This window comes from Drosophila mojavensis, unplaced genomic scaffold (genome assembly GCF_018153725.1).
Source record: "Drosophila mojavensis isolate 15081-1352.22 unplaced genomic scaffold, ASM1815372v1 contig_74, whole genome shotgun sequence".
Classification (NCBI taxonomy): Eukaryota; Metazoa; Arthropoda; class Insecta; order Diptera; family Drosophilidae; genus Drosophila; species Drosophila mojavensis.
Genome location: NW_025318899.1, coordinates 16,909,846 through 16,923,951, shown reverse-complemented (window position 1 = coordinate 16,923,951; position 14,106 = coordinate 16,909,846). Strand labels below are relative to the sequence as shown.

The window sequence follows — 14,106 nt, the reverse complement described above, 5'->3', positions numbered from 1 at the left end:
ATTTAAACTTTTGTATAAGTAATACCTAAGTGAATAAACTTTTTCTCACGGTGCAGTTGGCTGTCAAAACGCGTTGCACGCGCTGTGCCACTAACTATTCTGATTCGCCTCGGTCTTTTTTTTTTTTTTTTTTTTACTATCTGCCAGGTAAACGCTGCCAGGGAGGCCGCCAACTAACTGATACAAATTTGTTACACGTACAGAACTCAATAGTGCTCTATGCACACACACACACACACACACACAAATAGTGTGTGTGTGTGGGTGTGTACGTGTGTTCGTTAGCCTAAAATCCGCGTTGGCTATAAGCCTGCCATTGTTGTTCTTGTTGTTGCCAGACGAGCTAAAAACTAATTCGAAATTCATGGGCTCGATTTGCATTTTTGATTACTTGAATACACCACATGCAGAGAGCGAGTGAAAGAGAGAGAGGGAGAGAGAGAGTGGGAGAGTGAGGGCGAGTAAGAACGCCAGAGGGACAAGCCAAACATATAGAGATGGAAATAGAGCAATAGCAAACTAGCATTGTCTTGGCCTGGTTAACACTCACACAGTCACACACACTCACACACATGGTGAGCACACACACACTCCAATGGGACAGAGCCTACGCTACTAACGAAACCCTGCAAAGGTGTGATATTTATATTTATGAACGCAAATTGTACGGCAAACGCTTGGGGAATTTTCGTTAGTTTTAAGTAATTGGGCGCCATTTTTATGGCACACGTTGAGACGGTGTGCGTGTGTGAGTGTCTCTGTGTGTGTGTGCTATGGCCACATGGGAAGCATAGCGAAACACATAAATATTAAAATAAAAATAAAATTATAATGTATGCGATATGGTTTAATTGGTTGCAGTAAAACGTGTCGGCATAGCCCTCGCTCTCTCTTCCCCCTCCCATCTTCATTCCCTCTCCCTATCTGGGCAACTTTAGTCATCTCTCTGTCTCTGTCCCTAGTTGCATATGTGCATAAAATGGGGAAGCGCTACAATTTTTTGCAGCTTTAATTAAAAGTGTGGGCTAGAACAGCTAGGGACAGAACAGCAAGTACAAGTTTTAATGCGGCTAGAGCTATAAACTGTGCAGGTGGACTATAAAGAACCCAGGATTAGCAACTGTGTGCGCCATAAAAATGCAAAGAAAGTTATGGTAAATGCCCTTAGAATTATTTGTAAAACAGGTTACAATATTTTTATATGCAAAAAAAAAAAAAAAAAAAAAACTTTGGTATTATTGTAGTAAAAGAAAAGTAGGAGAACGCTTGAAAAAAATTAATACAAAATTGCTGTTAAAGTTGTCGACAATTTATTAGCATTTGAGCTCAAGTCAAGTGAATGTGTTTGTGTCATTTAAACACGCATTTATATGAAACTGTTTCATTATCAGAGCTCTAAGCACTCTCATTTCCTACATCAAATGGCGTTAATTTGTTTAGTCAGAGCTCGCTGGCTCTCGCCCTAGACAAATAGCTCTATATTTAATTTCGGGCAGGAAAACTTTCAAATATGCCAAAAGTTGCGCTGCGCTGCTGTCTATTGCCGGTGGGCTGATGATAATTGTCGACGTGTTTGCGTGTCACCTGTATATTAGGAGCAGCCACCACCAGCACCACCAGCACCACTGTCACTGCCATTGCCATTGCCATTGCCATTGCCATTGCCGGCAGCGTGCGGCAGTCAATGACTTAATTAGTCGAAAATTTCAAGAATTTTTGCCTCAGCCGCTGAAAGCCCCCGCCCAGCTCTCCCAGCTCACTCAGCTCTCCCACCTTGAGCTCGCTGTCAAAGTGTCATTCGAGACCTTTGTTCAGCATGAGCTCTAGGCGGGCAAGCGGATGCCTCGGTGTCACATAAATTACATTAGACATTGGCTTTTTGTGTGTGTGCTGATTTCTGATTATTATTATGTGTCTGCTGGCAGCGCCACTACAGCTAGCCACACGTGCCTGCCAAATAATCTGGCATGTGGCCTAATCAATGACCCTTGTCAGGCGAGCAGGGCGAGTGGTGTTGCTGTCGTGAGTTTAATTAAAGTTCAAACTGTCAGTGCGCGAACGTAAATTGAATTTTAATGTGTGCTGCGTATACGTAATATCGCGCATACGCCACGTAAGACGCTAGGTAAGACGCCTGCGCTCTTGTCTTTAATGTAATCAATAGGCAAACAGACAAACAAACAACTTAGCCCACATTTCCGAGCACTCGCACTCGCACTCGCATTCGCACTCGAAAAGCAAGCGAGCTCAGTCAAAGCATCCTGGCTGAAGTCCTGGCCTACTTTCAGGCAGCGCTCAATCAACGCGCATATGCATGCATGCAAATGTCAGCTGAGCTTTGAGTCGCAATGAACCCAAATACTGCCGTAATTGCTACAATTTTCGTGTCCATAAACACTTGCATAAATATTTTGTATTTGTATTTGTTTTTGCTTTTCTCTTTTATTTATATATATATTTTTTTTGTTCCTATTTAACTTGACTTTTTGATTGGCATTCTTGGCCGGCGCGCGTTTATTGTGAAATCGTTCATATTTATTGGCTCTTGATAAGGCCACACTTCACTGCCCGCCCGTTCGCCCCTCCATCTATAGCTGTCTGTCTGTTTGTCTGCCTGTCCGACTGACAGCTCTGCATCCTTGATGGCTCGCTCTTTATGGATACAATTTTCAATGACATTTTGTTTATTCATGGAACGCGCTCTTCTTGCATTTCGTCTGTCATATGTTAGCCGGATTTTATCTGTATTATAAATAAATATATATACGTTTTTTTTTTCTACTTTTTTGTTGTTGTTGGCCCAGCACGTTTGTCGCTGGCATAAAAAACTGTGCTAGCAATTTATTTAGTTTGCATGCAAATCAAATTACACAGACAAAAAGCAGTTTTTATTGCTAAGCCTCACTCGTTGTTGTGGAGCATGGAGAGGGGTGGCGAGGGGGGATTTTTAAGCGTTTGCAATTGAAATTCTGTTTGGCTCACACATATGCATTTGCCGGGCCATAAGTGCGTGTCGCATTGCCTGCCAGCAGCAGTTTGTTAGAGGCTTTTAATTAATTGATTGCATTGCTCTGACAGACCACAGGACAATAAAAAGTCGAATTATGTGAAATGACACACGAAATTGGAAGCCAGCAATATGATTTGATTTAAATATAAATTGCTTAATTCATATTTAAATCATTTTTGGCTCAACAAACAAACGCACATCTGCAGTTATTTATTTATGTGTCTGCTATTTTCAATTTGATATTTATTATTATATTTGACAATTTTTTGCTTGCCTTCTTTTCTGCTCTGTATCAATAAAATCTGTAATTCTTCATAACTTGGCAGCGCTGTTGCAATCTTTTGCGGCAACTCGCAATGACAAACTTCAAATTAGTTACGAGACGAAGAAAACTGCAATTCAACAAGCAAAAACTATATAAATTTATCAACTCACACACACACGCACACGCACACATGGCAAACATATGAAAAGCAATTTCTATAAACGAAAAATTGCAGCCACATTTCAAGTTTGGCCACAGAACTTCAGTTGTCATTTTGGCTTTAGTGTATGTGTGTGTGTGTGTGTGTTTGCCTGTAAGCTCCTGCCCTAAATGAAGAAAATGTGTGCAATTGTCTAGCTGGTGAGCTGGCAGTCGAAGCATTTGACCAAATGTATGTATAATATGTTTGTGGTCCTGGCCAAAATTCTATGAATATGCAAAGTGAAACTAAATGGCGTGTAACAAGGCACACACAAAAAATAGAAGATGAGAAAAGAAAAGAAAAATAAAAATATATATACATACACATATATCTTCTATAAAAATCGAGGAAAGGAAAACTCGCAAAGGCAGCTAAGAAATAGCAAGGAAAACATATTAAAGACTGGCGCCAAGTTGATCAATTTGATGCTTGGCTTTTGGGCCAACAGCCAAGCTGTTGCGACCATGCGAATATATATAACTTATAAACTTTTACACACATACGCACACACACACACACATGTGCACACTGGTAAAAAAACCAAAATTTCAAAATGAAGCAAATGCAATTGCATGTGAGTCAGTCAGAGTCGTAGCTGGAGAAGGAACTTGTGCCTTGCTTGGGCTTTTCTTTGGTCTGGGCTGGGTTGGGTTGGGTTGGGTTGGGTTGGGTTGGGTGGAGAGGCCACGCCACGTAAGCAGAGCGCAACGGACACGTAACATGGATGTTTTCCACAATTGTTTCGCTTGTTATATGACAACAACTATTTGCACTCCTGTGGGCCTGCCATGACACAGTTCAATTTCAGTTCGAAAAGATGGCACAGAGCGTGCCCAACCAAATGCTGGCCAAGTCGATATACGAGCTAGCATACTCGAAATGCTATACAATAGATGGATATGATTGGAAAAACTTTAAAACTAATTTAGAAGTAAGCAAGCTCTTAGCATAGATTAAAATGGAGAGGAGATAGGGGGTGTAAATAATACAAATTAATTAAATAAATATAAAAAATATATATAAAAAAATGTGAAATAATAAACAAATACAAAAATAAATTTAAAATAAAATAAAATAAATAGAAAATAAAAATATTGTAAAAAAATATAATTAAAATTTATAAAAAGAAAAATATACTTAGAGAAGGTAGGGAGCGCTTTTATTGCATAGTATAAAAATATATATAAAGAAATAAAAAAATTAAATGAAAATAATAATATTATAAATATATTTAGAAAAGACAGATTGCTAATTTAAAGTATTACAAAATATGTGTATAAATAATATAATGTAATACTATACAAAAAAAAAAAAAAATTAAATAAATTACAAAAAAAATTATAATAATAATAAAATATTTATTTATTTAATGAACAAATTTTATGATGTTTTATTAAAAAAAAAAAATAACATATTATATGTGTTATAATAAATTAAAAAAAAATTAATAATAATAATTAAATTAAATACGTATTAAGTAAGTAATAAATAAAAAATATATAAAATTAAAGAAATAAAAATAATATCAAAAAATTAAATTAAAACATATATATAATAAAAAAGAAAATTAAATTAAACAAGTACTTATTTTACTTATGTATGTATGTATATGTATAAATAATATAAAATGTAGAAAACTTATATATCAGGCTAAGCTGAAAAAGTCAGCTTGAAAAGCTGTGCAAAATTTGAACACTAATGGAAAGTTGCGCATACTTGTCGCTTAGATTAAAAGTGCGAGTCGACAGAGTTTGCTTAATTGTAATAGCATGTAGTTATTTACTTATAGACATATCTGTATGTTTCACTTAGGTTCAAATCATGTCTTGCTTGAGGCTAAGTCAAACATTTCAGCAGATGCACTCGCATACTTGATCAAAGAAATCAAGTCATATGTAGTCCACGTCAAGTCGAACAGTTGGCTGTCTTTGTAATTGGCGACAACGTCGGCATTATTGTGCCCAATGCCATGTCCATGTCCTGCAGGAAACAGCAGCAGCAACAACAACAACAACAACTGACTGCAGTTGCAAATCCGTCTAGAAGTTGCGAGGCTGACGAGCTCGGACATTACATTTGACATTTGTGTGCATGCAAATTTGATGCATCCGTTTCCTGCCGGGCTCCTGCTCCTGCCCGGCTCCTGCTCCAGCCTGCCGGGTCGACTTTTTGACAGACTTCGGCGCAGTGGAAGCCCGAAAATGAAATATGCGCCTAATTAGTGACCGACCCTGTGCCATTTTTCACTCTAGTACGCAGCTAAAGAAAAATTTAATTATTTATGAACACATGCAATGGTCCAAATGGCCAAATGGCCAAATGGCCAAACGATAGAGCGCCAAAGTGGCAAAAGTGAGTGAGTGGGCAATGTGAAAGAGTGGGAGAGCGGGAGAGTGGGAGAGTGGGAGAGTGGCAGAATGGGAAATGTGGCAAAGTGGCAAGCAAGCAAAGAGTCGAGCCAGCATTTTTCATTAGTGCGGGCGTCGAGTGGCCAAAAGCCCCGATGCTTTACAATATAATTGCGAGCGAGCAGTGGCCAACAAAACTCTGGCCTGACCGCCTGGCCGTTGCGGCCTTGAGCTCCTACGTAATTTGTTTTAGCCGAGTTTTGTATGCCCCGCTCCACACGACCAAAATAAAAAAAAGTATTAAAAAAATGAAGCATTTTCAACATGCAAGGCAAAGAGCAGCGCACATACGAGCTCAGGCAAGCCCATATATATATCATACAGCACAATATATTAAGCGCATACACGCAAAAGCAACCAAACAGGGGCAGCCAAAGCCAAGTAGAGAGAGGGAGAGGGAGAGGGAGAGGGAGAGGGAGAAAAGAGCAAACAAACCGAAAAACATTTAAAAAACGAAAGCCAATAAAAATGTTGCCTACAAGAGTTGGCTGACACTGGATAGACTCCATCCAGCCCCACTCAGAGTGAAAGTATTACGAATTGAAGGCCAGAGCAGGCATTAAATTATGTGGCCTCTGCTCATGCCGCAGGCTTTGCTGCATGCTAAATGAGAAACAATAACAAATAAGAGTTAAGAGTCAAGAACTACTGAAAGTAAGAGTGGGAGAGTTGATGGAGGGTGCATACATTTGCTAATAGTCCAATGGGATAAGTTCGTAGGTAGGTATTGAGAGGGTATTATAGTAATTATATGCTGATAAATAATATATAGGAGAAGGGTATATCACTCGAGAGTTGTGTTAGGTTGAGGTTATAGCATAAGAGTTATATTCATATATCAATCAAAAGTTCTGTGTGCATACATATGCAAATAGTGAAACAGCAGATAGTAGGTATGTGCATAGAGTACATAAATATAATATAATATGAGCCAGATTATATATTCTGATACACATATAGTAGAGGCTAAGAGTTATTTATATATATGTATATATTCATTACAAGTCAAGGTATATATTGCTAGCAGACAAACTGGAGAAGTTATGTGCATTAAGAATATATAAAATGAATATATATGTATGTTGAGCAGGTGTAGTTGTATATGTGCCACTCAGCTGCCCCCTTGAGTTATATTCCCCTCTGCTCTACACAGTCAGCTATATTATTTATCGAGAGCAAACAGGAAGTCAGCTTGATATTGCTATTCACTTTAGGGATATTGATTAAGAGTGACCAAGCAAAGAGATATTATATTATATATATTATTAACTGGAACTGCTGCAGCTTTAATGTGAATGAGATTAATGGAGTAAAAAAAAGCTCTAATAAATAATAAAAAAATATAAAAATATAAAAAAACCTCCGCAGTTATATATAATAAGCAGCCGTTGATATATACAATAAAAAATATGCGACTCAAGCATGAATCGTCTTATATTTGCTAATCGTAGGAAAACGAAAAACTTCTCACATAAGCTCAAAATGATCTATAAAAATTGTAAGAGGTCAGAGGAAGCCAATCGTAGATGCTAGACGAAAGACGCTGGACTGAGAAGAGTGTATAAATATGTTCCAATCGACGTTATTCGAGTCATAGCTAGAAGCGTACAACACATGTAATATTCAAATGGGTTCATAACCTTCTTTGCCAACCCACCCCTCTCTAGCTTTTCTATCCCAACTCAGTTGCGCACATAAAAAAAAAAAAAAAAAAAAAAAAAAAAAATACTAAATCAATGCGACAAAAATGCATGTAACTAAGACTTGGCTACAAGTAAGAACACATCGAAACATGGCCAACTTGCTGGCCTAGCCTGGCTCTGGGCCTGGGTCTGTGCCTGGTAAATGACCCAGAAACGGCGAAACATTTTAAATAACAAATGCAACACTGTCGGCGCAACAATTTCCATTACAATATGCACTATTTGTGTGTTTGGCAGACAGTTTAACAACTAAATTCCAATACAACAAGAACAGAAAACAGAAAAAAAAAAATAAAAAAATCAAACAAAATTAAACTAAATAAAAAGTAACAGAGACAAAAAGCTCGACGCGGGCTGCTCGTCTTTTATGCATGACGATGGAGGCATGTGATTTAACCTTTTTTTTGTTTTTAGACCAGCTGAGTGTTTAAGCTATCTAAATTGTTATTGTTGTTGTCGTTGTGACAGTATTGTTGCTGCTTCTAGCTGTTGTTGTTGCTGCTGTTGTGCCACACACATTTAGCTTTAAATGCTGCCCGTTGCTTTGTCTTTATTGATTTTTATTTGTATTGATAAAAGACTAAGCCCTGTATATATATATATATATATATATATATATATATAAAATATTAAGAATCGGATAAATAAGAAAAATCAAAATAAGTCTAGCGGATTTTCTAAAGATGATTTCATTGCTGATAAAGCTTTGTATATATTTATATACATATATATTTATGAAGCAAGAGTTTAAATTTTGTGAATCATATACCATGATTTTTTATTTTATTTTTATTTATTTATTTGTTTATTTATTTATTTATTTTTTTTTTATACAGAGCTCAAGCAAAAATTCCAATAATTAAAAATATGAATATATTACTCAGTCATATATTTTCTATAATAAAAACATTAAATATTAAACAAAATTAATTTAATAAATAAATAAAAAATAATTAAATAAATAGATAATAAACAAATTTTAATATAAATAACAAAAATTAAAAAAAAAAACAAACAAAACCAAAATATATAATAAAACAAAATATATAATATCAATAAATCAATCATAAATAAACCTATCCGATTGCCTTATAATGATAAAAGTAAAATATAAATAATAAGTAAATTTTCAAATACAAAATCATAAATAAATCTAACTGATTGTCTTATAATGATAAAATATAAAATATTATAATAAATAAACTGTATGTTAAAATCGTTAAATCTTACTGATTGCATTCCTGATAAAGCTATGCAAATATCTCATATATGGTATATAAAACATTGTAGAAAATAATAAAATTTAAAAAAAAATCGATTTGCGTTTTGAAAGATGATTTCATTACAGAAAGAGATTTTCGTATAACTGTATTGGAGATTTGACATATGTATTTGTATATCTCATATGCAAGCTGTATGTATCTCTGACAGCTCTTCTTCTATACCATTTTATATATATATAGCTAGGCAGACAAATGTCCTGTCAGAAGGCCTTTGCCATATTTAAACGTAAAGCCAGTTACACAAACACGATTCGGAAATGACCCAAATGCTAAAATTGCAAGTCGAGGTCAACGGGCAACGGGCAACGAGCTTGAACTGTCAATCAGTGTGGCAAAGCAGGCAGGCAGTCATTCAGTCAGTCAGTCAGTGCTGCAGTCAGTCATTCAGTTAGTCAGTCGGACATTCTGTTAGTCAGTGAGTCAATCGACTCATTTCATTTCACTTCTTGTTCACTTTCCTATTGGCTTTTCTTTATTTTCCGTTTTTAAACGTCAACAATTTTGTGTGCCAAGTGCCGCCGATGCAAGTGCTACAACTAACTCAGTGGGCCGACTGGCCGTCTGGCCAACTGGCTGCCAGTCCGTCCGAGTTTTGTCGTTAACATATAGCAAGATCCGCACGCTGCTTGACTATTCCTATGTGAGATTGTGTTGGCAAAAAATCGCATTCCTTTTGCAGTTTTTGTGAGGGAACGGAAATTGAAAATAGCGCCACGTTCGCTTGGCACTCCAGCATTTGTTGTTGTTCGTGTTGTTGTTGTTGTTGCTGCACAAAATGCTCATATGGCATGAAAATTTAATTGGAGTAAAATGCTGCCACACACAACTCTCGAAAACTAGTTAACGTTGCAATAGAAAGCAAAATGAAAAATAAAAGAAGCAGCGTTTTACAAACAGAGAAAAACAGAAAAAAAAAAAATCTGGCACATAAATCAACAAGAGCTGGTTCATGGAATGGAATTGAGTTGTGCATACGGCATTAGCTTTTAAATATAAGAGTGTATATCTTAAGCAGCGTATAGATGTCAAGTGAGTGTATAAAACATATAACATATATAGTGTAATATATATGCGTTTACATACATATATAAATTCATAGCATAACAGAAATATTTCGGTTTGAGCTTCGCTGGACTTTCGCTTTAGCTGCAATCAAATTTGATTTTAAATTATTTAACAAATTTTCCTTTTACCATATTTCTTGAATTCAGCTTTGAATTGCTTCCGTATGCGGACTCGAGTTCCAGCGACTGTTTCTTCTTCTCAGAACTCAAGAGTATGGAAAGGAATTTGAGACCTGTCTCTTAAATCGAGGCATATTTTGAGACTCAAAACAAATTTCACTAAGTACTTGAGTTTCGCTTAAGTTGTAATTGAATTTGCCGTTTTAAGAACAAAGTGTATTAGTTGGACTTCGAGTACGTCTCGAAATGCTGAGATTGCAGCAAGAATGAATTTAAATATTATACATATATACATATATATTTCATATATGTTAAACACACATATATTTCAAATATGTTAAGCTTGTAGGAGCAGAAGAAGATTGAGCTTAACATGAATATTATATACACATATACATATGTATAAAAAAATTGTTAAATACATTTTTTAAAGACATACTTCAACTCGAGTCATGGCTAAGCTCTCGCTTGAGCTGAAATTAAATTGCATTTCAATTTCATTTTTAAAAGCTTGTCGAAAAACAGTTCATAGCAAAGTTAACTTAAACAGATTAAACAAAATTTATGCATATATAAATTAATTTGCCAAATGTTAGACAAGTCGCCCTGTAGATAAGGCTAGAGCTTTGTCCTTATCAATAATGGATGTCAGACATATAATTTGGCCATGTTGCATATTTGATGTTGGCTAAGTAAGTTTGTCGTTTGTCGTTTGCTGTTGCCCTAAAAGAAAATATCAAACAGAGTTTCGCCCACGTTGCGTATGAGTTATGCATTATGTGCTTTCATTTCTTGCTTCAGCTCGGGTTGGGTTTGGTTTGGTTTGCTTTGGTCTGCTTAGTGCGCTTGTTTGTGCAACGCATTACGACAAATATTTGCGCATTGGACAACAGCATATTTCTGTTGCTTGTCATTGTTGTTGCTGTTGTTGTTGTTGTTGTTGCTGTTACTGTTGCCTGGATTTTTGGGGTTTTCTTGCCTAGTCGCAGCAAAACGAGGTCAGTCCAAAATCTAAGCCCTTAGCTATCCAAACAGCTGATGTCAGCACAACATGAACTGGGCTAAGTGTGTGTCTGTGAGTGTCTGTGTGTGTGTGTGTGGTCAATGTAACGTGTTTTTTGTTCTTAGTTGAATAAATCAGTTGGCTGCCCGGCGGGGTCAGGCCAAGACCTACAAGTGTCCAAGTGGCTAGGTGCGGGCGTGGCTAAACACTATGATTTATCAGCAATGCAGTTCGCCCGTTCGCCCGCAAGGCACTGTACAAAAGTTGCTTACAACACTTGACTCCGGGCACAAATGAAGTGTTTATTTAGATAGCACGGAGAATAGTCCAACTGAGAGCGAAAACGAACATCTAAGATATTCTTACATTTTATGCATACTAAACTGGGTAAACCGAATAAATTTTTGCTGCTCGCATGCTTCAGTTGCCAAAATATGCGACGGCTGCTCAAATGCCTTTGGTATGCCACACCAATCCGCACTCGCACAGCTTCTGCCATGTGTGAATGAATCATAAAATTATTCACAATCAACTGGAGGCGAAGTGCCTTGAGTGCCAGCCAAGACAGATAGCTGCTAAATGGAGAACAACTCAATTTGAATAATAAATTGATATACACTTTATTCTGCTTAACGTGTGCTCCACTATTTTCTTTTGATGGTATTTAAATACTGGAGAAAAATGTATAAAATTAAAATTTTATATTATTTAAGGCAAAACTGGATTTTAATGTGTAAAAAAAAAAAAAAAAAAAAAAAAAATACTAAAAATTTGTATATATACAAATAAAAATATATTATAATTTAATGCAAAATACATTTAATTTTAATATTTTTAAAAAAATATTAAGAAATACATATATCAACAAAAATATATACATATATAACATATTTTAAGGCAAAAAACTTTTTCCTGACATATTTTTATATAAAAATATAAATATATATTTATTAAAATAGATGCAAAATATGTATGTATTAAAATTGAAAGCAAAATCTTTCTTTTTTTGATATTTTTATATTAAAAAAAAAATATATACATATATACATACAAATATATATATTTTTTTAATATTTAATAATTACTATATTATTATTATTATTATTATTTTTTTCAATAAAAATTACCAAACAGTTTCTTCAGATTTATAATAATAATAATAATAATAATTATTATTATTATTATTATTATTATTTTTTATTTTTTTTTTTGTTAAATAAAAATATCTAAACAGTTTATAATTAAAATTTTTATTTTATTTATTTGTTTATTTTTTTAATAAAAATATCTAAACTTTGCTTTGCAGTTTCAATTAAATACACAAACTCATTCACAGTAGATAAATTCAGCAGCTCATATGTTATGAAATTACTCAAAGTTAAAGGCAAATATTTTCCTAATTATGTGTAGCATCATCATCACATCATTAGCTCTACATTTCCCACAGCTGCAGCAACGTTTTGCAATCTCTGAAATATGTCACAGCTGGAGCTATCAAATGTTGTTCAGGCAATCTCTTAACACTACCTGAAAAAATTGCCATCGTATTGTAAGCGATTTGCTAGTTTTTTATAGCAGCTTACTCAAAAAGGGACACAAACTGTGTCAAGCCACCGAAAAAAAACAAACAGTAGAAGAAGAAGCAGATGAAAAAATATGTATTTTCGATACGAAGGAACAAAATAATGCAGAAGCTGATGTTCAGTTCGTTGTCCTACAAAACAGGGCCAGTCACATGACCTGTGCTACACTCACACTCAATGGGCTGCTGTTGTTGTTGTTGTTGTTGTTGTTGTTATAGCCGGCTTAAGGCTGTCTGGCATTTACTTTTGGGTGTGAGTGTCCGCTGCCAAGACTAAACTGAAGGATAAACTTATGGACATACTGTGAACTTTTTCAGTTCGTTGCCTTTGCCATGACTGTAATACGATTTCTTCGATATTCACTCGACCGATTCGACACTCTCATTTTTATATATATATGTGTATAGATTTTCCCTCTTTTTTTCAATTTTATTTTGCTTACTTTAATTTGTTTTGAAGGTGCTGAAGCGGCTGCTGCTGCTGTTGACTCGTTGTTGTTGTTGTTGTTGTTCGCTTTGAATATGTGAGAAATGCTGTTGTTTGTATTTGTTTTTAGGTTTTTGCTTGCGACATTTTGTCAGTGTGACCGCACAAAAAATGTGACCTTGAACTAGCGCACACACACACACACACGCACGCACAGAGAGACAGACAGGCTGGCTGGCTGACTGGCTGTCCGACTGTCGTTTGGGGGCAACAGTTTTATGGCGCCACTGCAGCTGCCCGACTTCGGTTTGGTAACATTTTAAAGCATGAGCTCGATATTTCGTATCCTTGAGAGCGACGCAGAGATAAGGTGCAATCAATAAACACACACAGACACACTCGCACACACAGACACACTCGCACACACGGGCCACGCGGGCGAGGAGCGCTTCAGCGGTCACACGTTGCGTATACGTAACGCTAGCGTATATCCAACAAATTGATGTGCTGTGCCAGCTGATTTAGCTGCATTTCACTTTTGACTTTTGACAAAACACACACAAATACACTGAGAGACGCGCACACACACATACACACAGGAATACGCGGCGACACAGAGGATACAAATTTGTTGGTGTGCGATTTAGGCTTCACTTGGGATTTTTTTCTTTGGGCCCGTTACGCGAGCACGGCTTTTTGCGCTCGAGCTTCTGCACGCTACGCGTCCTTGTTCCAACTACTGACGTTCAACGCAACGCACAACGGCCACAACTCGATTCGCTGACGGGTCCTGGACGCCCCCGAAAGCAGCAGCAGCAGCAGCAGCAGAGCCAGCGACAGCGTCAGCATTCGCCAAAAGCTTTTCCAATCGTGCGCTCTCTCGCTCTCGCGCTCTCACGCTCTCTTGCTCAGTGTTTTCCATTCAGCAAGGGCCGTAAAGCTTAGCGCTCACTGCGCTTTCTGTTAACCCAGAGTAAAATTGTCTCACTCTGTCTCTCTATCATTCGCTCCCTCTTCCTCTCTCTCTCTCCTGCTGCAC

At 36.4% G+C, this 14,106-nt stretch overlaps 1 protein-coding gene across 1 annotated transcript in view; it reads right to left on the bottom strand.

Annotated features, from left to right (window-relative positions):
* The window catches only part of LOC6582810, an 84,869-nt gene extending 71,754 nt beyond the window's left edge, over positions 1–13,115 (bottom strand). Inside the window, exon 1 of the mRNA XM_044009814.1 lies at positions 13,084–13,115. The gene's annotated coding sequence lies outside the window, so the exon portion shown is untranslated. The remainder of the gene's footprint in view (positions 1–13,083) is intronic.
* Between the last annotated feature and the right edge of the window lie 991 nt (positions 13,116–14,106).